The 26,670-nt window shown below is 38.6% G+C and overlaps 1 pseudogene; it reads right to left on the bottom strand.

Annotated features, from left to right (window-relative positions):
• Positions 1-17,928: 17,928 nt before the first annotated feature.
• LOC111817014 lies at positions 17,929-18,108 on the bottom strand (annotated as a pseudogene).
• Between the last annotated feature and the right edge of the window lie 8,562 nt (positions 18,109-26,670).

Below are 26,670 nucleotides of genomic sequence, written 5' to 3'. Positions count from 1 at the left end.
AAAGCTCTTTTTTTGTTATTTTAAAAGTATTTAGGAGCTGAAGGTTTATAGAATACATATTCAATCACTATTTTTATTTTTTAAAACTCTTTTTAAAAGCATTTGTAGTAGAAAAATACTTTGAAAAATGATAAAATATGAAGAATATAAGATGGCAGAAGACCATATTCTCCTTTTTGCACTCTACATTTGCAACAGTTAATAGCCTGTAATCCATATTTGTAGATGCTTTTCAAGTAAGCATTTTAGGCCTTGATTCTACTAAAATTAAGCCATAAGCATACATCAAAATACAGCCAAAAAAGATGAGAAAAGCTTTGAATAAGTGAATGGATGCACAATTTATGATAGTTGCATTATATGAAATGGTAGTTAATTACTAAATATAATGTTACTCATAGGAACAGAAATATGTCTAAATACTATTGTTAGGTGTAAAAAATAGGTTGAGTATCAGTATTTAGACTGTAATACAATGAATGTGTTTATATTGATGGATGGATTATACATATTATATACAATCTATATATTATGTATTATATATGGTTAACAGAAATTCCTATGTGACCCATGAAAGATTATGATAACAGTTAAGGCTATGACATGAGATAGGAATGTACATGGACATAGGCACACATGAAGGCACACACACATACATGTATGTACATAGATGAGAATATGGACTGACACGTGGGAAATATTAATTTTCTGACATTTTTTCATTATATTGTAAGTAATATTTTTTAAAAAATATAAAAAAACACAACCATATGACTCCTAGGTAAATATATGTGAACATGGTATTGTGGCAGAGAAGATTAATAACTTTTAGTAAATGGAAAAGTCACAAAAAATTCTCTTTATTTCAGGAATCTAACTCAGGCCCAGCACTTACCACGCTGGTGCTATGCCTCTGAGCTATACCATTAGCCACCACATTTATTTACTTAAAAAACACTTTCCCTGAGATGCATTCAATTATTTCATTGATAAATGATAATTTTTAAACAATTTATAAATTCTTGAAGAAACATCTAGCCATGATTTTTTTAAAAAATATTTCTCTTGTTGGTACCATTGGATATCCACAATGATCTTATTCATCATAAGGAACTTGTATCTGTATGTGATATATCTTGATTCCTCTTTTTTTTTTCTGTTCCTCTCCCTTCAACACCTGTTGCTTCTGTTCTTTCCTTTCTGTCCTCTTTTTCCTCCCCTCCTTTCCTTCCCTATCATCCTCCCTACTTTCCTTTCCCATCCAGATATTTTCTTCTTATTTCACAGTACATTTTGTACATTTTCAGTCCTTATGTGAAGTTTCAGTTTTATACACCACAGAAACAATGTGATACTTACAGGTCTGTTCTATTTATTGCACTTAGGTGTATGGCTTCAAGGTGCATCCATTTATCTGGAAATGCCTCTATCTTACCCTTCTTAATGGAAGAGTAGTACTCCATTGTATACCTGAAAAAATACTCTACCTTATTCACTCATTGGTTGATAGGCATATGGGCTGTCTCCAATATGTAGCTGTTACACATTGAGCTGCTATAAATATGTGTGCATACATCCTGGGTGTCATGCTTTTAATTCTTTTGGAAATATGCCAAGAAGAGAAATCTCTGGGTCAAATGGGACTCCAGAAAAATGTCTGTCATCCATATAATCAGCTGAACCATGAGAACAGGAGGTAGACTTCACAGAAGTGATTGCAAAGCACCCAAAAGCCCAGCAAAAGCTATCAGGGGACGACTTCCAGGTCACCAGAAGTGAAGCGCTAGTGCTTCCCCTATGTCAGGGGTCACAGTGCAGAAGAGTGGTTCTGGAGCTGTTCACCAGGAGCACTGGATAAAGGGACACTCTTGTATCCCAGCAGAGGAAAGAAGAAAACAGCTATTCTGACGTGCGCTCCATTCTCCACAGTCTCCTACAGGTGTCTCCCATTTCACAAGCCCAATCAGAAAGCAGACAAAAGATCTTTTGATGTAGTATATAAAGATGAACTCATAGAAGTACAACCAATGTGGGGCTATTTATCTGGGAGGGAAAATAAGAGAATACACAGAGAACTATTCCATTTACTCTTAATATTTACTATTAATATTAAGGGACCCACACGTATTTCAGTTACAACATAATTACTGGCCAGTGCTACTCTTTTCATTTTGCTACCTAAAATGTGTCATGGTAGTTACCTCTTGTGGCTCTTATTGTCAAAGAAATGAAATAATTAACAAAAATTGATACAGATTCTTACTTTGTGGCTAGCAGAAGATACCAATTGTTAATTACAGACACATTATTTCTTAGGCGATGCTTATACAACTCTTTCTGTGGGAAGCTTAACGGTTCAAAACTTTTACTTGACTAAACAAAAGCTTCATCTTAGGTGGCAGCAATGCCTGCTGCCCTGTTTCTATGAAGTCAGCTCTATCTGTCCTTGACAAAAACTCACTGGCAAGGTGTTACAGCACCCAACCGTGGGCCCCCTCCCCCCGCACCCCTTCTGATGTTCCTGGACGCTCCAACCACAGCTGTGCAGCATATTTAACCTTGACTTCTGTGTCCAGCTGCCTATGTATATAGCTTTGTTTCAGCTTGCTTCAAGGATTCTATACTTTGTGCCCAGAACACCCTGGCCCACCCAGGGATACTTTATGATTCCCCTTTCCCCATTCCTACCTGCTCTATAAAGTCCATGCCTCCCCAGCCATCGCTGCTGTTCAGGTCCGCTGAGCAGCCTGACACATGCTAGTTGCCATCAATAAACTACTCCTTTCATGCCTGCTAACATGAGTGTGATCTTGTGTGGGTTTGAGGGAGCCTTTTCCCAACAGTTTTCCTGTCACAAAGGAGTATTAAGAAATGTCTCTGTGAGTCTCAGTTTCCAGACGTACCCGCCCTCGTTCTTGTTGGCTCCCAAGAATATCAACTGGGTGCGCTTGGCCAGTCTCTCTGATGGTTTGATGGAACACAGAACCAAAAGTAGTACCAGGAATTCATTTTGAGAAACTTCCTTCCTTCAGAGTTTATGAACTTCCTATCCACTGAATTCAAGATTATAGAAATGAAAAGATAAATTGTGCAAGTTATTCTTTAAGTGTACTACAGCAGGTAGCTTGGAGGTCTCTGCCCTCCGTAGCTTGGTCTCCACAGCTCTCCACGTGAGTTTTGGGGTTGTGCACTAGACAGAGTGCATGTCACTCGGGGTGACTCTTCAACTGGCTGCCCTCTGACATATCTAAACAGAATAAATTGCGAGAATATAATTTCCCCTGTGGACAATCCTGCCACCCCACATCTGAGATGCTGGGATGGACCACCCCAGTTCTGCTCCACTCTGTCCAGCTATGCCACTGATTTGGCAAGATACAACTGTTTAAAGGCATTTAAAGGCTTGATTTTAATCTATACACTATATATATATATCACACACACACACACACACACACACATATATATATATATATATATATATATATATATATATATATGTTGCATAGTGACTTCCTATTGAAAGATACAGACTCTTGTTAAAAGTAGTCATAATGGTATTCTCCACCTTTTTAATGTTGAGTTGAAAATCTTAAATTATCCTTTTGCTAGAGTATGTTCTCTCAGATAATTCAAAACAGATATTATGTCTTGCTTCCTTAGCAGACACGGTTGGCATCTTTCCAAGAACGTGCCACTGCCTTCAGATCTCCTAACATTTGACTCTTCTGGAGTTTTATACTCTGCTGCCATTGCAACAGTTGAGAAAAATAGTCTCCTTGAGCCACGGATTACCAGTGTCTTGTGCTTCTCTGTCAAGTCAGTTTCCTGTAAACTCTTCAAATAGGTGAGAGACAAGTCGATCCTAGAAACTTGATCTGTTGTTGTATTTTCTAGTGACACTTTGTGCCTTGGGTCCCAGAAAGACAGACTGCACTCAAATACGGCCACAAGCTTGTGGGTAATGGTACATAAAATGGAAAATTAAGCCAAGGTTCATGAGGAGTGGAGCAGGAAAGAGCTCATACCATTTAGACTCTAAAGTTCAAAGAAAGTGGTTGTTAGAAAATGTTACAGAAAACCATTAGAATAATGTGTAGAGTATTACCTCACCTCACTCTGTCTTCCAATCTTGGCAATGAGTGTCATTAGTTGGTCTCACTCAGAAAATGAGAAGTAAGAGAGCTCATTACTTTTCAATATAAAATCAGCTTCCTGGAGAATGGAGACAGGCAGAGATTTGGTTTGAGAGGCAATCTGGGAAATTATACAAAATTTAGTATATAGAAATTATTCCATTTTCATATACCTGGAAGTGTTGATATTTCTGGAAGATGTACTATTTCATTTAAGATTTATTAGGCCATAAATGATGAATAATTCAAGAAAAACAAGAACATATAAAAATACAAAGGATAAAGTATATCTTTACTATTTTATTTTATGGTCTAAAAGTCAGCAATCCTTTCTTAGTTTAAAGAAAGAAAAATTAATTTTAGGAAATACAGTTTGGCCTAGCCAAGTTAACATATAACAAAGTAGCCAAACTGTTAGTTACATTTCTTTCATTGTTGAGGCAAAATACCTGATGCTCAAAGTTAAAGGAGGAAAGATGAACGTAGCTCAGTTTGTAGGTTTCAGTCCTCTACTCCGCTACTTTGCTGGCTCCATGGTAGGGTGCCACATGGCAGAGTGACAACTGTTCCTGGTGTCAGAAAACAGCAAAAGCAATAGCACACAGAGAGACACACCTTTGTCACAGGATACATATTATGCAGGCCACCTGTCCTAGGGTGGGTTTAGCACTCACACCCAAAAATCCAGCACTAGACAATGAACCAATAACAAATTCTAGATTTAGTTGCTTCCGCAACATCCACCCCCATGACCACATGAGGAAATTATACAAAATTTAGTATATAGAAATCTTGGGGAGACATTCAGGCACAAGCCATAACCCAAACTATTTCATACTATTTCTAATTAGAAAAATACATGCTTTAGCCTAACACGAGGCAAATACCATTGTAAACTATAATTTATTCCCCAAGAGTATATACAAAATCTTGGGCCTGCCAAATAGATCAGCAGATTAAAGTGTCTGCAAGCCAGTGCAGGGGCCAGGGGTCTGATGCCCAGGCCTGCTGTGCCAGCCCCACCCCCAGAGCACATTGAGATGGCAATTGAGACTGGGCATGGTGGCGCACCTGTAATCCCAGCTCTTGGGAGGCTGTAACAGGTCGATGACTATGAGTCCTATCTAGTAGCAAGACCCTGAACACCCTGTAGACCTTCCCCTAAAATTAAAAAAATAAAAATAAGAAAAAAAAAGTATATACAAAATCTTGTTTTATATACGGATTTTTCTTTTAGATGAATCGTATTTTTTCATGTTGTGTCACTTACATGCTTTTACATGAAGTTAAACATCACTAACAAACCATGCATGAGAAAAAAATTGAAAACTAGAAAAGTAATGGATAGCATAGACACAGAAACACTTAGGTAGAAATAAAAGAAGTCCTCTTCGTAATTATGTTCCTCTACTTTTCCACAACTCTTGACACGGACCTGCTGGTACTCTAACTAGTGTTTACTATGACTTTCCTCTGTCGATCTTTCTCTTTGACCCTTACCATGACTGGAAAGAAAGTTAGGCTAAGTAGATAAGAGCAGGCTACTGTGTTTTGGGCCTTGATCGCCCCTCTATTCACCTGGCTTTTATAGGGGCAGATACAGCGTTGCTTGCAGCATGCCCTCGCTTTTGAGAGACAGCAGAAGACGGAGACGTTTCCAGTGAAATCCCCCAATCAGCAAGGACACAGGGCCGGCTTCTCTGCGCAGTAGCGCTACCGCGATCGCTCTCTAGTGAGGCAAAGCTGTCACATTGTACCTAATCACTCTGCTCCCAGGTATCTCCCCAGATAGACATGATGAAAAGTACACTATATGGATCGTTTCAGGGAGTTTTGCTTGTTCGTTTTGCTGTAAGGTGCTGCTCTATTCGACTCAGCTGGTTCACCTGATTGATCCCCTTGCTCATCCTTTTACTTCTTCACTTCTGCTGTAGTCTGGGTCCGGGAGGACTTCCAAAGTCCCATGCGTAGCATCCTGGGCTCCGGCTTAGCTCCACCAAGAGCTTTAAGCGATGGGGCTGAGCGGGAGGTTGCAGCTCGCCATGGCCACGACTCTAGAGGGCTGTGAGCCTGTCTCTCAGAAGGCACTGCAGCTCCCAACTGAGGCCCACGCCCCCCGCTTTCTCTCCTTTGGCCTCTCTGCTCCCCTCTCCCCGGTTGCTTCTCATCTTCCTTCATCCCTTGTTCTACCCTCCTCTTGGCGCCGTGAGCTGGATGGCTTTTCTCACCACTCACTTTCACCATGGAGCCAAAACAATGGGAAGAGTTGGCCCCAGACCGAAGCCTCTAAACCGTTAGCCGGAGTACAGCGCTGCTCTTCAGACGTTACCTCAGACACTTGTTACAGCCAAAGAAGCGTAAGGCACTTCCCGTGAGATGCCTGTGGGTGCAGGGAATCACCAGCTATACCATTACAGGCGGTCACTCTGCTCCACAGTAGAGACACTTCAGAATTTATTATCTCTATTCAATCAAGATTTTACCCATGAAATCAATACTACATTACATACGGTTAGAAAAAATAAGATTTCTTTGTCTCTTCATTTAAGATTTAGTCTGGATTATTAGTTCACACGTGAACCCCGCATTCATGTGGAGATCTAGAAGTTAAATTATTTTCCACTAATTTATGGCTATAGCTTAGAACTGTGAAGCATGACTAATGAAACATATTGTCATTGCAAAATCTTTGGATACATATATATTAGTTTTTTCCCTAAAGAATACACAGTGTTCTTTTCTTACAATGTTACTTGTGGTATGTGTCACATTTACAGATGAAAAATTCAGGATAGCTTACATAATGAAGAGCTTTTATTTGCTTGTGCATAAGTAAAGAGTAAACATGGGAAGCTTTTTGCTCATAATCTTACCAAACTAAGTAGCACGTTGTGACACACAGCGGCCTAATACAGCAATTTAACATCTTGTCTTCTGAAAGAGGAAATACCTCGGAAAAATAAAGGAAAGCTATTAAATAGTGAGAAATCATGTACACTTACTGTCAGTGATAAGTAAAATTTATGGCAGTGTTATTAGGTTGGTAGCATTTTTATTTTTCTTCTCTCTAATTAGTTGTGTGTGTGCTATACGACCAGTGGGATTTCTTCTGAATTGATTGCACATGTTCAGAAGACACTTTGGTCATCACCTCTCACTATTCACCTTTCCTTTCTTCCCCCCCGGCTGACCTTTCTGCTCCTCTTCCCAGTAATGCACCTTTCGTTGCCAGATAATCTCTGTCTTTTTCTAAACTTATCACATGAGAAGAGACACGCACTATTTTACTCTCAGTCTGGCTTATTTCATTTACCATAATGATCTCGACTGTCCTGGAGGACATGAGATTTCATCTATTCATTACTGAATAACACTTCTTTGTGACCAAGCACGTTTTCTGTATCTAGTCGTGTGTTGATATGAACGTAGGTCAGCTGCATAGCTGAGCTGTTGTGCGTTGTGCTGCCATAGAAGCGGACAAGCAGTGGTCTCCACATCATGCTGAAGCTAATTCTTTCAGGAACATTCCAAGGAGTGATGTAGCCAATCAAATACTATCTCTACTTTTAGGGTTTTGCAGAGGTGAGGAGCTTAATTTTAACAGGAAACATTTAATCCCTTCTTGTGATCTGAGAGCGAATTAAGATCAATAGCTAATTATTTCACTGAAAAGCAGGTAAAATTTAACTGGCTGCCTGCATATGTGACGACAGTGTCTTTGGAGGGACATAGATCTGGCTCAAGAACTTCTCTGCAACTTGCTCAGCATGCTATCTGAAATCTATATTAGTAATTTGGGGAGAACATTCTAAAGTTCTACAAAAAGTGCATTCTTCCTGATCAGTAGAATGAGTCATCTCTTTAGAGAAGGCCGCACCCTTTTTATCTAAAAAATTGGAAGTCCTGGGTGGGGCAGAGCTGAGAGGGCACACAGACCTGACTCACTGCTGCTTCGGAGGGAGGTGCGCCAGAACGGGGCCAGTAGGGAGGCGTCCGCGCAATCGAAAGTTAAGAGAAAGGTGGGGAGAAATGCTACCTGCTTAGTGATGATTTGCTTGAGAATTTAACTTATGAGCAGGTGGACTATCAGATGAATAAGGAAAGAAACACAACAGCATATAGATTTGCTCATTTTCTTTATTTTTGCTTTTGTAAACAATGAAAATAGAAATTTTCTTCTAAATACATGTAAGTCTATGAGTCCCAACAGCAAGGTACCTACTGCAAGGCTGAATTACCCTTTTATGAATGTATTTCTTCAGTGCTAACTTGAAACTTAATGGAGTAGTTCCAATCCTGTTTTCAAGACAGGTAGCTCTAAAATTAATCCTTCCATGAGTTGAATAAAATATTCCTGCTATTTTCTTGTGAAGTTTCAAGGAAAGACGATCCAACCAGCAGTGCCACCATTACCTGGCATCTAGAATGAAAAAGAGTGATGAATTTCCCTGAGCCTTTGAACTCTCTATTCACCTTGTTTCTTCTGTACTAGCGATCTTCAAGGTCATGGTATAGAAAATGTTTCAAGAGAATGTATCTTTATCTACGCTTGTTTTGTTCTATAGGTGTACTACTTTTTATAACAAGTTTACAGTTTTTGAAAATGGTTTATTAATATTGGGAACTTTTTTCAATCACAAATAATTTCAAATTGTTCATGTACAAAGTTGCTGGCAAACATGCATTCTGCAAGTCACTGGCTACCCACAGTGAACTTGTAGGACATGAGTAATGTTCAACCATTAAATGAAATAAGCCACAGAGGACTGAGATTTATCTTACAAGGATGAAAGGCTTCTAACAAAAATGCAAAATACAAGGCATTTTATAAAAAGATGGAAAAATACAGAGGTCTAATTGGACACATATCAGATAAATACATATCTTGAATATTATTCATTGTATATTTATGAGACTTCATTAGACTTCATAAAATTTATCATATTTTATCAAATTTGGCCATCATGTATACTTATGTAAGCATATTTACAGTTTTGGGGCATGTGAGAAACCTGGCTGAGACTACCCAGTTTTAAGTGGTATAACTAGCCTTGAACACAGACATTTCAATCCCATACATTCTTTTCTAAATCAATCACGAAACACATTTTACAAGATGTCACACCCATGTCCATTCTGTGTGAAACTCCACATGCCATATTTGAACAAGCTCTTCTTATAATACTTGCAATGTTTTTCATTAAAGAAAACATAAGTAGCAAAGGAACAAAGGACCACGAGGTATGTCAACAACTTTATCCATCAGTAGTTTCCAAAAGCAAATTGCTGAATGTTTGAATTGGCAGTATAATCCTTTTCGTTCAACTGTACCCTATGAAACATGAGTCAATGGGTTCACTCAAAAGAGCAAACTGAATCCATTGGGGTAGTATCCTTGAGGCACAAGTATTAGCCAGTCTAAAAAGTCAATTGCTATTAAATTGCAGTTATAGAAATCACCGCCAGTCATAGAAACTTGGCTTGAATTTATTACTATTTTAAGGTGTCGATTCTGTGGAAAGAAACAGACAAATGGCACATCTATCTGTTCCACTAGCGCGGAGTTGTAGCATCTAATAAAAGTGAAAATGTATGTCAATTTCCCCCGACACAGCCTGGAAAGCTCTGACACGACCTTGTTCATAGAGTAGGAACAAGTATTTAATTTACTATGGAATTCTCTTTAGGGAGTTAAGTTGTACAGTTATTTTGCTTTGTGCTGCAACTTAGGTATTTTTCCACTTATCCCTTGCAAAATAGAGCTTGCCTTCAATTATATATTTGAGTGGGCTTTACTGTTTACTTAAATTGCATTCCTATGTCTATTACTTCTGTCTTAGTGGATTAGTTTATTTATAACCATTATTTATTACCTGACACTTTGCATTTCTCTAAATGTAAAATTGTCAAAAGACAATAGACTAGGATTTATAGAAAAAAATGCCTATCTTTTTGTACCTAAACCACCACAAAATACTTAACACTATTTGCCTGAGATTATGTTCAAATTGCTTGAACTACAATAAATGTATGCAAAAGCCTGAGCATTGCAATTGTTAAGTAACTTAAATTACAGAGTTTTATTTTGAATTTTACTTTCATATTGTTGAACTCAGTTCCACCAATCTGTAAAGGAATACTATGGAAGAATAGTTGAGAAAGACAACCTTCCTCTTCCAGTGCATTATGCCTAATGTACTAATCTATAATTGAAGTAAAAGACTAACTGGCCATCCAGCACATGGTGCAATACCCCAGCAAGACTAATGCTTGCCTCACATTACAATTTGAGTTGCATAGACTTGTGATACTTGGTTTTCAAATATATGTGTACTGTACAACTTCATTCTAAACACACATTGTGCCCATTTACAACTAAATATTCTCATTAATTTAGCTAATTGTATTAATTATACTTCATGTCAAGCAAGTTGGATATAACTTCAGTGACTAGCTATACATTTTTTGTTGAGCTTTTGGGAAAGGTAAATTTTTAACTACAGTTGCAATATCTCAGAATGGGAGACCATGCAACAGAGCTTGCTATAATTTGGAATGGGAGATAATATATGCAATGTGTATGTCACTTTCCAAAATAGTTTTTGTGCAAACTATATGTGTGACACAATGTCAATATCTAGAATATGTAAGTAACTCAAAAATCTCTACAGTGAAGAATGTCAGTGCACACTTCCTGGGAGTAGAAATGAGTATGGCCCTGGTGGACAGCATAAGGGGAACTTGGGAAATTACTAAGCTTATCTTGTGAGACAGCACTCACTCTCGGGGATGTTCTCTCCAAAAATGAAACAAGAATCTGCAAGACATCTGGACTGTCATATTTACTGTAGCACTACTCAGGGTAGACAAAAATGGGAGTAACCTAAATATTCATCAACAGATGGATGGACAAGAAACATGATTTATGTGTACACAATGAAATGCAGTGTTGATGTAAACACACTGCTGAGAATGATTGAATTTTGTCATTTGTGACCATACGGCTGAAACTCCAGACCAGCCATTATTTGTGTGACATAAACAGTGGGCCAGATGGGAAGCTTTGTGCTGCCTTACTCGTCTATGGAAGCCACAGAAGCTAATGGCATAGAAGCTGAAGGTAGCTTGAGAGCTACAGCAGCGTGGAGCACGGAGGTGGGGCTGATCAGGGATGCTGGCCAGTGGTGCTTAGGTAGCTCTGCTGTTGCTGCATGGGGGGGGGACTGTCCCTAATGGTGGAGTGCGACACACCACGAACAGTGGAAGGACTTTGGACAAAAAATTCGTACAGGCAGTTCTGTTCATACTGATTTGGGGATTGTACAGTATGCATATTTAAAAAATATAACATGCTAAATGTAATATAATGTATAATATGATATAATATGTAATGTAATATAACATATGATATAGTATAATATGTGAAGCATACTGCACTAAAGTTCAAAATTCTTGAAGTCATTTTCTCATTTTTTCATTCTACATAAGAACAATACAGAAGTGATAGAAAAGTAGTGTACTGCTTTACACAGAGCCGAACTCCTTCAGCTGATAAGATGCTTTGGAAACCAGTTTAGCCAGGGAGATAGCTCAGTAGAATCAGCACCTGCCTGGCAAGTGCAATGTCCTGAGTTCAATCCCTGGTACTGCAATAAATAAATAAATAAATAAATAAATAGAAGAAAAGAAATCACAGTTTAGGGCTGGTGAGATAGCTCAGCAGATTAAGTCTGCTTAGGCAAGTGCAGCCACCGAGTTTCCATAACCCATACCATATACCATGCCGGTCCTGCCCCCAGGCACACTGATCTGGGGACCAAGTCAGGGCATGGTGGTGCATGCCTATAATCTCAGCACTGGGGAGGCTGAAAACAGGAGTATCACTATGAGTTTGAGCTGTGTAGTGAGACCCTGCAACCCTGCACCAAATACACTTTTTTTTAAAAGCCTAAATTATTTATTTATTTTTATTTTTTTGTACTGAGAGTTGAACTCAGCACCTTGTGCTTGCCAGACAGGCGCTGTGCCACTGAGCTATCTCCCCAGCCCTGATCAAGTTTTCAAGACATTGAAACAAATTCTTAGCCAGTATTTGCATGATAACATCAGGAAGTTTTGTCTTAATAATGGCTGCAAACAGGTGTGCAAATAGCTGTGAAGTACAGCAAAGAAATGGAAGCTTCGCTCATGAGCTCAGCTTTCCAAGTGTTATGCCATTTTTGATAATTCCTGATCTTAAGTGTATGGTTCCATCTTTTTTCTCCAGATTGTGCAAGTGCGTAATAAAGTAATAATATTTGCCTCAAAGAGTCATTATGAGAATACTAGAATTGATCTACATAAAATACTTAGTGCCTGTACATGATCAGTACTCTGTACAATCTGTCATTAATGTAAATTAGGCATAGTGGATGTTATTATACTATATTTTATCTAAAAGTCACACACTCAAATGCATCAAGGTTCTTTATTTGATGTAATTTGGGGAAAATAGCCGCTGATTTCCAATTTTTTTTACTTGTACTTCTATTTTTCAGTTTATGTATTGGCAAAATGAAGATTCACTGAGTGTCTTATCATAAACTTCTTATAAGGTAAGGGCAAATAAAAGCTACAAGACACTTTCTGAATAAAGAAATATGGTCCTTCTGGGATACCAGGAGAGGATTATATTTAAACATGGGCAACATCATTCATCTGAGTATCTTAAAATTGCCTTATGGACAAGTATGATTCTATTTAAGAGCCAGAGAAAATGAGAACTGAAATTACTTTTTCAAAAGGTCAAAAGGCAGAAAACTCGTAAGAACACTGAAGTTTCTGAATTCTGACTTCAGAAGCCTAATCGCTGAGCCTACCTGAGTCTGTCCAAGTCATTCTAATGACCTCGACGGGTAAGCAGCTAATTTTCCACATGATCGCCTAAGACGTGGGCACAGAACTCCATCAAGCCTTTTGACTTCACACTGTCTTTCACTGATTTGCAAAAGCTCTGCGCCTTCCTTTGATGGGACATTTCCTTGTAAAGCTGAATAACTTTTCCCTGTGTACAGTGGAATCCTCTATTTTTTTTTTTAGCACAGATACAGTATCATTCGGAAGACCACTCACATAACACTGAACGTGTTCGGTGTGCTAGGTGTTTGTGACAACTATGGAACAAATGCAGAATATGCTGCATAGCACTTGCGTTGTCATCTCAGGAAATTCCTCCTCTCGTACGTCACGGAGGTGAGTCCACAGTCTCTGGTGACAGTACATTCTTAGTGATCTTTTTGCCTGGAGGTGCAAGTGCTGGACAAGGTCAGCATCTTCGGAGCTGGCCATATAAAGGGCTAAAAAGACGTAGCGACTGAAGACAATACCGTAACAGTGATGTGACTGGCTGTAATAGAAGGTATGTTGCCACCTCCACTGGAGTGCAGCGGTTGAGGTTGCCATGAGAGTGTCCAAGAGAAGGTGGATCAGGTTGGACCTGCTGGGTGCACCAGTGGGAGTCACTCAGGGCAGGGAGTGGTAGGCACAGGGGTGCCTCAGTTCATGGACCTGATTTGTCCTAAGATTCTGGGAAATTGTCCAGTCATGTTCCACACCAGAACAGAATTCTTGAATGGGAGCAAAAGTTTGCCAAAGTCTTCTGTTTTCCAACCAAACTATTCCCAAACAGAAGCATATGTGAATTGAGGCCTTCCTGTGTAAGTTATCAATTTATTGTCTCTTTATATGGCCAAATCAGAGAAAGCTTTGTAACTCAGTCTGGAGATTCATCAAAAAACTAGGATTCAAAGTCCCATTTCACCCAACTATTCTCCTTCTAGATATTTTTCAAGAAGAATTAAAAACATTATGCCACATTGATATATGTGCACCCATGCTATAGCAGCTCAATTTGTTATAGCTAAATCTTGGAAACTACACAAATGCCCATCAACTAAGGAATTTTTTTTAAAAAAGATGTGTGGTATTTTTATACAATGGAGTACTATTCAGTTTATAAAGAAGGATAAACTTAAGACATTAACAAGTAAATGGATGGAACTGGAGACCATACTCATAAGCGAAATAAGTCAGTCTCACATGTGAATCATTGTACTGTCTCCCTTGTGTAAGAAGTTGAAAGAATAAGTGAGTCCTCAAACATACAATAGATATTGTGGAAAGGGAAGAAACTGCTCACAAGGAAAGAGAAACTGGAAAGGGGGAAGCAGAAGAGAAAGAAGGGAAAAAGAAAGTTAAATAAATAAATAAATAAATAAATAAATAAATAAATAAACAAGATAGTAAAGATAGTTGTACTACTAATTGCTTTTAGTTCATTGAAAAGAAGGGTTTATGCCTACGATGTTTGATCAGGTCTTTTGTCTGTATGCTTCAGGTGAGCCAAGACTTGGATGGGGGGGGATACAGTGTACTAAGCATTTTTACTTTCTTATAATCTTGTTTTGAAATTTTATTTCTTTTTTTATTTTTTAAAATAAAAAGAGAGATTTTGGTGCTATCATTAGATTTGCAACAACAACTGATACTCAAAAAGGAATTAAAAAGGCCAGCCAAATAGCTCAGTGGATTAAAGCACCTGCAAGTAGGTGCTTGGGCCGGGGTTCCATCCCTGGGCCTGCCATGCCTGCCCCACCCCCGGGGCATACTGAGATGGTGATTAAGACTGGGCGTGGTGGTAGATGCCTATAATCCCAATTCTTGGGAGGCTGTAAACAGGTGGATCACTAAGAGTCCGATCTAGTTGCGAGACCCTGAACAGCCTGTAGACCCTTCCCTAAAATACATTAACCAAAAGGAATTAAAAATTTATAATGTAGAAGTGTGACATACAAATGTAAATGGAAAGCCATTGTATTCCATACATATTCTATATGTATCTATGGGAAAGCCTTTACAATACAAATGTATAACATGGCATCATAAATTTATAAGTGTGATTTTAAAAAGTCTTCATTAGAACAACTAGAAATATTTGAGCTACATATAAAATGATAAGTATAGCTTGTATGAGTGGATAGCAGTTTGGGACATTTAAATCAACTATTTGTATTTTAAGTATAAAAAGTGATTTTAAAAGGGGCTGGGGAGGTGGCTCATTAGAATAAGCGCTTCCCTGGTGAGTGCAAGGGCCTGCGTTCAATCCTCAGTTCTGCCAAAAAAAAAAAAAAAAAAAGATTTTAAAAAGGGCTTTCTTTAGGAATAGAAATGCTGTAATTTTGTCTTTGTCACCATTGCCTGTCTCACCAGATTGTTCAAAGCATTTTAAGGTTGTGTAGTCTTCACTCTAACATGTTGGAACAATTGCTGGAGTATGTTTCATTACCACACTACATTAAGGAAAACAGGTGTTTAGCAAGGAAAAGTGTCTTGAGGTCTATCTAGTTCATAAGCAGTTGAGGCAATACAGGAGTCATACACAGCCTGACCACTGCCGGCTAGAGCAAACAGTTTATTTTGCAATGAAAATAGAAACAATACTCTAGGAGCAAAGAAATAAATTGGAACAAGCATAGAACTCTATCCATTTCTCATTCTCATTTCTCATTCATACATGCACCCATAGTTCTCCACTAAGAGGCCAACTCTGTAACAGTGTGAAGCTAATATTACAACTGATTTAAAAGGTATGAAATTGGAATTTAAGAACTTATTTTAAGTCACTTCCCCTTGCGGGTAGCTAGAAGGGTTCTGTTCATATTAGAAACTCTTCCAACCTTTTCTCTTCTTTTCCATACATTTCCTTTATAGGATATTTATTAAAATGCCAATTAAAATTTTGATAATAGATAAAGAAATACTGGAATTCATGTTAAGTAAGAATAAATATTAACATTTTTGTGGTTGTGTACTTTGTCTTTATTAAGTAATATAAAACTGATTTTTTTGCATTTAATGAAATGAATGAGTCAAGTTGCTTATCTTTCAATAAAAATCTCACTGGATAATTGAATCAAAAGTAAACTAAGTAAATAAAAAAATTAGAGTTTATCTTTGGCTTTGGATTTTATGAAATGAACAGTTGTCATAGACATGATTGGATTTACATTGAGGAACACGTATATTTATTGAGTACAGTATATTTGTGCATTGAATTATATGATACTTTGTTTTATAAGAAACTAAGAAAGCATAAGAAACTCTTTAAGAAAGCAGATGATTAATGCCTTAATATTGAATTCTTAAAAAATAAATCTATGCCAACTTTTATTTTCTTTTTTAAATATATTTATTGAAGGAAAGAAAGCTTCTGTCCAAGAGAGGGACAGGAGGAGGGCCCAAGCAGGTTGTCCCCAGCAACTTTTATTTTTATTTATTTATTTTTAATTATATATCTTTGGCAGAGGGTCTAACTTACAGCTCAGATTCATAGTGATCCTCCTATTTCAGCCTCCCCAGGGCTGGGATTACAGGTGTGCATCACCACGCTCAGTCTGGTTAGCCAGCTCAGCCTTCCCCGGGCAGGGTTGGTGCAGCATGAGGTACTGGGGATTGAACCTGGGTCCTTGTGCTTGCCTAGGCAGGCGCTTATCCTGCTGAACTCTCTCCTTGGCCCCCTAAATTTTATTTTTATAGTAAAGGATCAGGATAATATTTCAGATCACTCTAAACATCTTTTTCTTCCGTACAATACAGGAACAAAAGACAATACAAGGAAAAGCACTGTCGGAGTAGAATGTGGTTTCATTTTACACATTATTTTCTTGAAACTTATCTAGTATTGACTTAAAAGGTTTTTCTTTATAAAATATATTGTGAAACCATTCATCACATTAGCTCCATGTGCTGCAAATCTGAGGCTATAAGCAAGGAGTTCACTACAACTAAAAAGTAATGATAGTAATTTATAGGCTCAAAGCATTTAGCTGCACTGTCCTTCAAGAATGTATAAAAGTGCTTTACCTCTGGATTTGAGTAGATGCACCCACACAATCAATTCTACCTAAGGCCTATAAGAATAGTGACATTATGATTAGGGTAATGCTAAAGATGATAGTAAGTAAAATATCTGTATACTGTTAATTGAGTTTCAGAATCTTCCTCAGAATGTTATAACTTAACACTCATGTTAATGACCATAAAAGATGTAGTTTATAAATTCTTTTTAAAATTTTTGCATGCTTAAGTAGATACGTCATTTATTTTGTTTTTCTATTTTATAAAGAGAACACAAAATAGCATTAAAAGAGAAAAGTTACAAGAAATACAGCATTTCACTGAACAAAGTAAAATGAACTTCACAGTATTTGTTGCAACGTGTCATCTAGGTGATAACTGTTTTGCACAGACTCAGCTGTGGCTCTGTATATGAACGAGTCAAAAGACAAACTTAGGGACTTGGGATCCCACCAGTGACTCGTGCTTCCCAGTGATGGTTTGGTGATGGTGATGAGCTAATGCCACGCTGCAAGTGTCACCTCAGGATGAAATGTGGGAAGTCTCATACCCACAACACAGACTGACAGGGCTGCCTATTCACTTTTCATATCAGTATTTTTATGGCATTTCATACAAATGATGACTTTCATCTCATGGCTTCCTTTTTACCCACTCATTACCATTTTTCTAAAAATAATTATGTTACAACTTTTTAAAAACAAACAAGTTTCATAATCTAAAATAAAACCAAATGTACTTCCGATGTTAATTTCTGCAGTGCTTTGTATGACCATGCACAGGTAAAGATATGTCAAAAATTATGAAGTATTTAAGGGAATTCAACATTAGAAATTTTAAAATATGTGTGGAGTAACCTCTCAAAATGTAGTGTGCGATTTCTTCCTCTTTTTTTATGCAGGGCAGAGCACGAATGCTGAACCCACTACCACAGATTATACAGCTGAGTTTTCCGCACTTGGGGAGATCACAGGGTCAGCACATCTGGAGTGCAACTGATTGGGCCTTGCACCTCAAGGTGAAGGCTTGAGAGAAAACCACCATGCTGATCATGGCGTCTCCTCTGCCAGGGACGTGTAAGTGGGTAACTTCTACAAGAGCATTTTCATCATTTTGTCTCCTTGATATAAAAACCTGAAAGAGAAAATTAAATCTGAAGGGTACAATAGATACTGGGAAAATGGGACAAGCCTGTTCAGAAGAAAGGAATGACTGAGTTGAGAAGGTCAGAAAGGGAGTGGGGGAAGAGATCTACCCAGGAATGTTAGCAGGCTGGCTTGGATAGTCGTGCCGTGGACTTCTGCTGGTCTGTGGAAAGAAGTAGCTAATCCTTAATTTGTTTTGCTTGTTTTTTCTTTCAATTTGTTTTCCTTTTTCTCTCTTCTTTCTTATATATTTTTCATTTTTTCTTACAATTTTGCCTGCATATATCTGGTAATAGCTAATTTGAAGACAATACTATGCAGTGCAACAAATACTGTGAAATTCATATCATTTTGTTTAGTGAAATTCTGCATCACTTGCAACTTTTCATTTTTAATATTATTTTGTACTGTCTTTGAAAAAAAAATTAAAAAGCGTTTTCTGGGCTCTCCAGACAGCTTAGCAGACTAAAGCACCTGCGTGGACAGAGTGATGGGTCCAGAGTTCAATCCTCAGCACCACAAGCTGTGCCAGTCCCGTCCCTCCACCCCCCATCCCCAGAGCATGCTGAGATGGTGACTGAGACTGGGCAAGGTGGTGCATACATGGTAGCCCCAGTGCTTGGGAGGCCGAAAACAGGAGAATCAGGACGAGTCTGATCTGTGTAGTGAGACCCTGTACTAAATACATAAAAAAGTAATTTCTTTATAAAGAGTCGTATCAGCTAAATGATAACCTATGCAGTGTTTGTTCTGAAGCTGAGGCTGACCCGTACATGAATGTACACTCTTAGTCCGACAGCGTCCATGCACACTCACACACCGCACATCACTGAAAAACACTGCCTCTTTGTCCTCGCTCTTTTTCCTCAGCATCATCTTTATTTTATGGGTAGGTTTTCTTTTCCTTTGATCCTCTGATCTATTGGATAATTTCTTTCTTCTTTCCCTTTCTTCCTTCTTTCCCTTTCTTCCCTTTCCCTTTCCCCTGACAGCATGTGGCAAAACACTTTTTATATTTCTCCTTTATTCTAATTGTTTTCTTTCATATGCTGTTTACCTTTGGCTGATGGTTCAGGCCATGTTTCAGCTGAGATCTTTGCAATCTTTCCCCTGGAAAGCTGGAGAATCTAGTTTTGAACTTTGGACAATATTCAGCACAAAGCAAGATGGAAGGCTGATCTTTTGCATCATTAAGATCTTTCTTTTTTCAATACTTTTCTTATCTCCGTTCAGGGAAATGTACTTTCTTGCCTCTGTCACAGGAAGACCTGCCACTTTGCCTTATCTTGAGACCAAGTTTTCTTTGGCAGAATGATCTTTCATCTCTTCAAACTGCCTTTGAAAATTTGACAAACTTGTCTGAAGAATCTAGACACTTCCCATATCTCCCAGTAAGCGAGGGTAAAGAAGGATATGCAGGCATGTGTGGTGCTCCTTGACTTGCGTCCTTCGCACTTGGTGATAGAAACATCTAACGCACATGAGATGTCCCCCAGTGTCCCAAGAGGTGATTCCTTCCCAAGGCCCCAACATGAGCTAGTTTATCAACAGTGCAATCTTCATTTGTCTTTAAAATATTTTAAAATGTTTCAAATATTTTAAATTTATACTAGTTTCTCATTTTATGGGGCTGGGCAGATAGCTCATGATTGGGGAGATAGCTCAGCAACATAAGCCCCTGCCTGGAAAAAAGCACAAAGTCCTGAGTTTTACCCCCTGTACCAAAAAAAGTCATTTAATGAACATTCTGTAAGGGTAGGAGGAGGCTATGGACATTGTTTATCATGATCTTCTTTATAAATCGGCATGTCTAAATTTTCAAGAGACTTTTACATTATATGCCCATGCAATCCTTCAAATAGGACGAAAGGGGTACTATCCTGCCCAAGGATCTTCCACTCACTGTACTCTGTATGCAAAGAAGGAAAATAAACTCCATTCTCATTCGACAATTGTAAGTAAAGACACGAACTGGATGTAAATTATGTATTCAGAGAAGAACTAAATACACTGAGGAAACAGTATTAGCACTGAAGCAAATGCAATTTTGTCATTAGGCAACTGAAATGAAAAATGTATACATCTACTTGAGACAGAACACATCTTAATCGCTGATTAGAAACCCTCAGCATCCAACGAGCACCCCTAACAGACTTGTTCTCCTTCCCTTGTCTGCCTGTCTCTCCTTTTTCAAAGTCAACTCCTCTGGGACTCTCTGGATCAAGTTCTCAGGTTGCAGCCTTTGGAGCTGGGATCAAAATTTAGGTGATTTTTCTAGAAATTGTTCCTAAGAAATACCAGTAAGGTTTACAGAAGGCAAAAGAGGAAAATGAGAAGATGAACTGTAGTCTGGTTAAAGGAACACACTACTAGGTAGAATTTCACAAGGCCGCAAAGATCTATAGATCCCAGGGGAGGGAGTGGTAGACCTCACAATCAGTACATGCTTTTCTGTCCCAGAAGCTTCAGTGCAGGCATACCAAACATCCCTTATACTGATATTTCTAGCTTTTCATAGTATGAATTAACATTTTTAAGTAGCAAGTCCCTTACCCATTGCAGGTGATAACATAAATAAAAAGGCATTGATTTCTTCTACTTCTTTCAACCTTTTATTTATTTATTTGACACAGGGTCTCTCCACACAGCTTGGACTCATATAGATTCTCCTGGCTCAGCCTCCCCAGCAGTGGGATTACAGGTGTGATCCTCCATGCTCGGTTTCATGATTGGCATGGGGCCCCATGGTTCTGAGCTGGCAGGACATCCAGTATCAGGGAATAAACTTAGGTCCTTGTGCTTGCCAGGCAGGTGCTTAGACCACCGAGCTATCTCCTCAGCTCCAAAGCATTGATTTCTACTAAGCAAAGTAACAGAAAACTGTCTAAAAGCACACAGTTGTTTCCTTTTTACCTAATGATTCCCCCCCCCAAAAAAAAACCCAATTATCTGTTGCTACTAATCTACTCTTTCCTACACATAGTTAATGGGTGAGCTTACTTTAGATTATTTTTAGTATTTTTGTATATGATAATTTCATAGTGAATATTATTAGTATAAACTTTGTTTCTATCTGCCAATTATAATTGATATGTGATATGATCTTTAATGTAAAAAAGATGAATGAAAACAACAGATTACAACCTGGCTGAGGAAATTCGATAAAAGCCTCCCATGTTCTTTGTTGTGGAAGGGCTTTGTGCTCCTTTTATGACACTATAAAGGAAGTAAAAAGCACCTCCTTGGAGAACATTTAAGACTTTTCATTTATACAAATTCCTAAGCTAAATGTAACTTTGTGTTAGTCAAGATTCAGAAAGAAGAATATTAAGAACCGGTCGCTGTCATTGAATTCAGTAATATGTATCGTTTTCGTTCAACTTCAGCTCTTTGAGAAAAATGCTGGACACTGATTAGAGTCAGTGTGTGATGAATGTAAAATATATTTTACCGTGAAGTAGAGACTCACCTTTTACATTACGTGTGATCTCATTATAAGGAGTGCTTTAGTTGGACTAATATTTCCAAAAATAATTATGAATGGAAAACTAACTGTCTTGGACATCTAAAAATGCAATAAAACAAATTTTAAGTTGGATTATACGAAAGGTAATGACATATAAGATTGGTTGATAGCCTTTAACATAAGGAAAATGGGATGGGATTCTCTCATTATTTTATTTTGTAAATCTTTTCTGTATGACCTCTCTAGAAGCATGTGTGGGAAAAAAAATCTTCTATTGTCCTAGTAATAGTCTCTTGTAAAGGTTTGCTGTGCTTGATTATGATGTGAGAGCTCATATTTTGCTTAAACTCGATACTCTTAGTCTCTTGCCTGTCACAGTCTGAGAACCAAATAAATATGATTTTAATGAATGTGAGGCTGGGTAGAAAATCCTGGACTTGTGTGGGATTTCACATCTCTTATGAATTGCTATTTCCTTCTGTTATGTGAGGCTGCCGCAGGTCTCAGCATCGCAAAGGCCTCCGCGCCTGCCTATCGCTGCAGCCGGCTAGCGCGCCTGCCTGCCGGCGTCCATCCATCTGTCCGCGCGTCCATCCATGCGTCTGTCCGTCCATCCATCCGTCATCTATGCGCCCTGCACTCCGGCAGACTCCGCGGCGGCGGCCCGCTGAGCAGCTCGCCTCCCGGACGTGCCCGGTCCGGCCTCGGAGCACCGAAGGAGCCCAGCGCCACGCGGCAGGGACCCCGCGCTGCTGCCTTGAAGGCGAGGGGCGCACAGAAAGTGTGAGAGCCAACCCAGGCCAAGACACGCGCACAGGACTTGTGGTTCTTAGCAGTTTCTAAGTTCAACAAAGAAGACTTTGTGTTTCAGACGAAGACGTCAGCAAGCGGACCACGAGCGTGAGCATGCAGTTCTGCAGACCGGAAGGCGCCGCCCTGCAGGCGAGTGCGCGCCGTGCGGCCTCTTCCGTGCTTGCGTCTACTTCCACTGCCCGAAACTGGTAGGCGTTTCCCACGACAGTATATTGGCGTTGGAAATTCTTTTTTAAAACTGTTTCTCTGAATAAGACTCTTTTATTCCAGCTCTGTGTCCTTAAACTCGGAAATATCAACTAACAACTTAGACTCTAGAAAAAGATTTTCAAAGACATGCGAGAAATCCCGGCCGTGGGGAGGCAAGTGAAGAACAGCTCAAGGGAGCGCTGCTCAGGGAGAGGCTCCGATTTCGGTGACAAGGAACCCAGGACTACTGAGAAAGAGCGAGGCTCTTCCAGCAGGGACAGGAAGCAAACAAGGGCTGCTTAACGCCCACAGGCAGATTGTTCTTTGCTTACTGTATTGAGGGCAAGCTCTTTGGAGAGGGGAAGTTGTACATGGCAAGAGAAAATTTCAAAGTAAGAATATGAGTCAGCTGGAGCAGACCCCTTGGCCTGGGCCCCTGTGAGCGCTCTGCATCACTTTTCCCGTGATGATGGTCAGACCTTGAAGCGAGGCGACTGTAGGTTTAACCTGAGGTGCAGAGGTCTCTGCCCTGACATCGCATTAAAAGCAGAGGCAGTTTTGGTTAATATCAGAAAGATATTAGCTGCAGAGATTGATGGGAAAATTCAAAATATTAGACTCAACAATCATGGTCTGGGCGTGGAGGATGGCGCCATGCGTGAGCAAGTTTTACGTGGGTTCTGTAAATCTGCTCAATTTTGGAGAGAAGTGAAATCCTGGGTGAAAGACACATTCAGCTCAGAAACATTTGGAAACTTCTTCCCCACAACCACGGTTAATGACTCTTATTACATATCCTCTGAAGATCTGAAGGCCACATGTCTATTGGCCTCTTTGATTCAGCAGTCTCTGTGCTGTTACCTGACCTAGTTTTTAATATATCAGACAGAATTTCAGGTTAATCCAGTCTGAACTCTTTCAGTGGAATCATGTTGTGTCAGTTATCTTAAATGTTAAAATTAAAATTCAAAACTGGAAAAAAGACGTGAGGGTTCCCGCATCAGAACTACTCTAGTTGCAAGGATTGCAATTTATAGGAAAATGAGTTGAGTTGTTCAGGGAGCCAAGGACGGCTCTTTCACATGTGTTTTGGAGTCAACAAAACCCTCTCTCTGAAATCCTTTGTCCCCATCCTCCTCTAACTGTTGGCTGTCTTTTCAGGTGTCTTATTTGGCAGCACCCATTCATCTCCAATAAATAAACAAATTTCCTACTTACTAGAATTTTGAGGGTTTTTTAAAAATGATTAGTACTCCTGTTTTTATTAGTGCCTGTTTGCTATACGCTGTGCTTCCATCCATTGTTTCACAGTGCACTATACCCCTCTTTTCTGTCCCCTCCAAAGGCACTCTGTCCCAGCAGTTCTCCCCCCCATTTTCAAAACCTTGATTTCCACTTTTTTTTTTTTCAACTTTTAAGACATTAGTCTTAAATCAGCAGCACAAGTTGCAGTGTTGCACTGTTTCTCTTGTGTGGGAAGCGCAAAGTAAGAACAAGGAGCACGATAAGAAACATTAGTGGGAACAAAGTTATTTTTCAAACAAAAAACACAAGAGTGGAGGCAGGAGAAGAGAGGGAAAAGCACATCAAGCCATGTCTGAAAATACTTTCAATTTTAATGACATGAGGTGTATGTTCATTTCTGTGACCGGAAGAGATCCAACATAGTGTTCAGCTTTAAAAGGATTAATCCCACACCTTTTGAGTTTATAGTGAGGTGAACTTCTCACACACTTGTGGATTATTAAAGAGATTTCTAGGTCTTTGGGGAAAGGGACAGAGGAAAGTCAACCTTGTAGTTTGTATTTCTTGGTTGTGATATATAGTCAAAGCAAAAACTATAACACTCACCTACAGGACAGCACACACCCTCTGCCTCTGGTTTTTCCCAGTGCTTTTACAATGATAGAAATTTTGTCACACCTGCTCTGCCTAGCTATTTGTTCTAGGTGTTTCTAACAAAATCACAGGGTTTCATTCTTAGAGTCACAAAATGCCAGCTGGTAATGCGCTCCTAGCTTTGTGAGCGGATACTTGTGTTGATCACTTCCTGCCTTGAAGTGATCTTTCAAACAGCTCTGAAGAAAATATAGGCCTCTGGGATTTACTGTCACAAAATCTAATTCAGGATGAAATCTGGATGCACATATTTGTCAGAGCATTGCACAAGGGTTGCACAAGCAGAGATAAAAGCTTTTGCTGTGGAAGGGGAAGAAGCTGTTCAAAGGGAAGGGACACCTGAGATGAGAGAAAGAAGAAAGGAAGGAGGAAGGACGAAGCAATACATATGCATACTGTATCCATCAGATAGCTTGGATGGTTGTACTGCTGGTGTCTAGTGTTCTACTGACAGGGTCATCTAATGCTTAAATTTTTGTTCTTTTTAATTTTTTTGACCAGTTTTGCATGCTTATAGCTGGTATTCTGAACAACTAATTTGAAGACAAAAATCGGCAATACACAACCATTGTTCAGTTTCTATCATTTTGTTTAGTGAAATTCTGTACTAATTCTAATGTTTTTAAACTATTTTCTTCTCTTTAAAATAAACAAAATACAAGAAAATAAGAAATAATTATGCACTATGGAAATCCTTTTCTCCTTGAATGTTTGAAGGCAGAGTAGAAATATTAAGAAACAATAAAATGCAAAATTAAAGCTGTGTTCTACAGTGTAGGGTTCAATTTAGAAAAAATGAGTTGATTCTCCATTAAAATAATGAATATAATTTTCACAAGATTGAAAGCTATGTTAAACTTTATTGTTAGCTGTTTTATAAACAATTTCCTTAGTGTTACTTTTTTGCTTAAAAATGAAAATAGTAAAACACTTTCCTCTTGTTTTTATTATTATCCTGTTATACTCTTTATTACAACACTCAACAAAACTGCAACAATACGTTTATTTTTGTAATTCATCCCTGTCCACATTTCTCCTTTCTTGCTGGTTTCAGAAACTTACCATCTTACTAATTATACAGTAAACTTTCAAAGCTATTAATGATAAAAATAGGAAATTAGTAAACATTTGAGTTGAAGTAAATACATCAAATTTTATACAATAAGATTAAAATTAATGATTTAATTCTACTCTATAATATCAAAATGAAACCATTTCTTTTAGATATTGCACTGAGATAGAACTCCGTACACTCTGGAAACCATGTTGACTAAAATGTAATCCTTAAGAATATTAACAACATTCATCCTTATAATTCACTTTACATACTAAATTGCTTTATCTTAGAGCAAGATTGTGCAACTTCTTTGCTATTTGAAGGGGAAAAGGGATGACAAATTCAAAAGAAACATTGTAAAACATGAACAGAATTGTGAATACAATGACCCACATACAAGCAAACAAAAAATACATTTCAATATATTGGTGCCAAAGTAACAGCTGCCCTACTAGGTGTGGTAATATTTTCAGGATAGTTAACAAATGTGGTACTGTGGTAAGTGACTTGGAGGTCTTGCCAGGTGGCGGCACACACCTGTAGTCCCAGCTGTCCTTGGGGGCTGAAACAGGAGTTGGCTGCTAGTTGAAAGTCAGGCTGATCCCTGAGAACTTGTCTCAAAAAAAAAAAAAAAAGAACTTGAAGATTTAGACATGATGAAGGCTGCACAAATACTCACATGGTGGGATTTATCCTGAAAGAGAACATGTCCAAATGTGAATAGCAAATTTCTTTTCATTTTTGAATTTATTATCCATATAATTTTAGCACAAAATGACTCATTAGTACTATCATTAAAAAAACAGCATTCACAAGTTTACTGTCACACTGATGTTTAAAGAAACGGGTTGGTAAAGTTGGTGATAAGATCAGCTCAACCTGCATAGATCATCTTCTGTTTTCAGCATTTTTCCCATTTCCGTGAATTCTTAAATCCAATGCGGAGCCCTCTGAGTCTAAAACATCTTTAGATTTATGTTGGCTACATGTTCTGAGTTATATGCACCGAAATGACTTAAAATCAGTGATGCAGACACACTCGGGACCACTGACTGCCAAGTCACAGCAACT

This window comes from Octodon degus, unplaced genomic scaffold (assembly GCF_000260255.1).
Source record: "Octodon degus isolate 3935 unplaced genomic scaffold, OctDeg1.0 scaffold00046, whole genome shotgun sequence".
NCBI classification, from domain to species: domain Eukaryota; kingdom Metazoa; phylum Chordata; class Mammalia; order Rodentia; family Octodontidae; genus Octodon; species Octodon degus.
This window is presented reverse-complemented; position numbering and strand designations above follow the sequence as displayed.